The sequence below is a fragment of the Piliocolobus tephrosceles genome, chromosome 2 (assembly GCF_002776525.5).
Source record: "Piliocolobus tephrosceles isolate RC106 chromosome 2, ASM277652v3, whole genome shotgun sequence".
NCBI classification, from domain to species: domain Eukaryota; kingdom Metazoa; phylum Chordata; class Mammalia; order Primates; family Cercopithecidae; genus Piliocolobus; species Piliocolobus tephrosceles.
Window position 1 is genome coordinate 140,374,298 of NC_045435.1, and position 3,535 is coordinate 140,377,832.

Below are 3,535 nucleotides of genomic sequence, written 5' to 3' on the forward strand. Positions count from 1 at the left end.
AAAAAAAAAAAAAGTAGTAGTTGTTTTGCTTTTCTATTATTCAATCTGAAAATCTATGGTGTTTAATTTGTGTGATTATTTTATTTAATGCATTTAATAGAATTACTTTTTGACACTGGTGAGTAGATATCTATTTTATACTTTTTATTCACTGTTTCAACTCTTCTCAACTCTTTCATTTCTGCCTTCTTTTCGATTTTAGTTTTACTTTCTTATTTGTCAGTGTTGTTCTAAGATTCACTACAGGTGTCCTTAACTTTTCAAAATATGTCTTGAATGCATATTGTATTATTACATGTACAATGTAAAATTTAAAACAGAGTGCTTTCCTTTACACCCATCATTCTTTTTTTTTTTTTTTTTTTTTTTTTTTTGAGTCAGAGTCTTGCTTTGTCTCCCAGATTAGAGTGCAGTGGTGAGATTTTGGCTCACTGCAACCTCTGCCTCCTGGGTTCAAGTGATTCTCCTGTCTCAGCCTCCTGAATAGCTGGAATTACAAGTGCCCACCACCACGCCCAGCTAATTTTTGTAATTTTAGTATAGATGAAGTTTCGCTATGTTGGCCAGGCTGGTCTCGAACTCCTGACCTCAAGTGATCCTCCCACCTCAGCCTCCCAGAGTGCTGGGATTACAGGCGTGTGCCACCGCACCTGCCCTGGTTTTTTATTTTCTTAAATACTACTTTTTCACGTAATCCCACACACAAAAGGAATCTGTAGCTGACCATAATGTGGTTATTAGGAATAACCTATTTCCACAATCACATTATTCTCATAATTTCCACCATGACTTGTTTGCTGCTTTATTGGAGCTTCCAAATTATGATTTTGTTCATTTCTTGGATCCTTGTGATAATCTATTTATTTTGCAATACCTTCTCTACCTAGGCTAGACACTTATTAGTTGTGTTACCTTAACCTCTTTATGCTTCAGCTTCCTCATAGGATTGTAGTGAGGACTGAAGAATTAATATATGCCTGGCATATGGTAAATGCCACATAAGAATTTTATTACAGGTCGGGGTGTGTTGGTTTATTCCTGTAATCCCAGCAATTTGGGAGGCGAGGTGGGAAGATTGCTTGAGGCCAGGAGTTGAAGACTAGCCAGGCAATATAACAAGACCCTGTCTCTACAAAAACATATTTAAAAATTAGCCAAGTGTGGTGGCATGTGCCAGTAGTTCTAACCACTTGGGAGGCTAAGGCGGGAGAATTGCTTGAGCCTAGGAGTTCAAGGCTGCAGTGAGCTACGATTGTGTCACTGTACTCCACTCTGTTGTCCAGGCTAGAGTGCAGTGGCCCAATCTTGACTCACTGCAACCTCCACCTCCCAAGTTTAAGCAATTCTCTTGCCTCAACCTCCCAAGTAGCTGGGATTACAGTCATGTGCCACCACGCCTGGTTAATTTTGTATTTTGGGTATAGACGGGGTTTCACCCTGTTGGCCAGGCTGGTCTCGAACTCCTGACCTCAAGTGATCCGCCTGCCTTGGCCTCCCAAAGTGCTGGGATTACAGGCGTGAGCCACCGCGCCTGGTCTCAATAATTATTATTATCTGGCCCTATGCATCTATGTCAGAGGTAGATAAAGTCTTTCTCAGAAGGGCCACATAGTAGATATTTTAGGCTTTATAGGCTAGATGATCTCTGTCACAACTATTCAACTCCACCATTGTAACACCAAAGTCAGCCTTAAATAATACATAAGTGAACAGAACAGGGCTGTGTTCCAATAAAACTTTGTAAAAACAGGCAGCTGGTCAGTTTTGGCCCACGGGCTGTCATTTGCTGATCCCTGATTAGGTCTTTTCAACTAGGGTTTGCATGTGGATGGCTGGGAAAGGCTTAGCCAGGAGTCAAGAATGGGGGAGTAACAGGACCCCAGTCATCTGAAGCCCAGGTCACAGTAGTAACAGGCCTCTGTAGATATTATGGCCAAAAGTAAGGGCAGGGTTGGCATCCCCATGGACAGTGGAGGTAGTGGAGCTGATAGGCTATAGCTGGAGAACAGGAGGATGACTCCATGTATTTCACTTTCCAGAATTAGTTTTGTCCTGACAAACTGATTCAGTGAGCATTTTATAAACCCCTATTCAGTGCCTATGTATGTAGAAGTTTACTGTTGATCTACAGTAAACAATGTACCTATGCAAATGCCATATTTCAACTAGCTAATATTCAGTAGCCATCTCTAATTTAGTTGTTTAAAAACTAGAGGAAGGTTTTTTTGGGTGTTGCAGGCCCCAGATGTCTATAACATTCTTTTTTTTTTGAGACGGAGTTTTGCTCTTGTTGCCCAGGCTGGAGTGCAATGGTGCGATCTTGGCTCACTGCAACCTTTGCCTCTCAGGTTCAAGATATTCTCCTGTCTCAGCCTCCCAAGTAGCTGGGATTACAGGAGCATGCCACCACACCTGGCTAATTTTTGTATTTTTAGTAGAGATGGAGTTTCATCATATTGGTCAGGCTCATCTCGAACTCCTGACCTCAGGTGATCCGCTCGCCTCGGCCTCCCAAAGTCCTGGGATTACAGGCATAAGCCACTGTGCCCAGTCTACATTCTTTATTCTTACAGTTTTGGGTGAACCTAAGTATTAGGAGAAACTGGAACCTATTTAGTTATACTGGCCCCTGACCTGCTTGGCAATTACTTCCATGAGGACTGGCCTCAAAGGAACCAGAAAGTTAAGCTTTATATGCTTGCCTAAGTAGAGATAGTAAAGTAGATATAGAAGATATATATTTGTTTTCTCTATGAATTTGATGTCTTAATGCCCTTGGCAGTCAGCATGTCCTGTTTTGCAACAGTCTTCCAGTTTTGTGTGACACTTCCCTTAAGACAACACGAGTTCCATGCTTGAGTACAAGGTAGTCTGGATTCACATTGTGCTTTTCAGGGGTAGAGCTTTTCTTACAATCCTGAGGATGATCCAGACTTAAGTTGGGCTCTTATGATATATAACAAAAGACATTTTGATTCATAGATTGATTCATTCAGGAAGTATATTAATGTTAGCATCTTAGTCTATTTCCTTTCAATCATCTCATTGTTAACTTTTTTTATGTATTACCTTCAGTTGATCATGTATCGATAGTTACAATTGATTCTATTAAAAAAAAAACTTTTTTCCTTCTACTCTCATATACTGAACACTTTGTGCACCAGTTGTGTGTGGGGTTTTTTCCACACGCCAAGCAATTCTCTAGTGGACAATAGCTGGGTGTTCTACAGTTCAATTCAATTCTGACACTAACTGGAGTCTGCACTGGTTAAGGGCTCACAGGTTAAGGGCTCAGTCCCACAAGAAGACTGTCCCCCACTTAAGCCACCAATCCCAAGTTGTAGGTTTCTGGTTACTCACAACTTCTCTCCCACTTGGTTGGAGGTTCTCACAATCCTCAGATGGATTAATTTGCTAGAGTGGCTCACAGAACTCAGGAAAACACTTATATTGACCAGTTCATTATATTAATAAAGGATATGATAAAGGACACAGATGAACCACTAGATCAAGAGACACATGGGGGAGGTCTGGC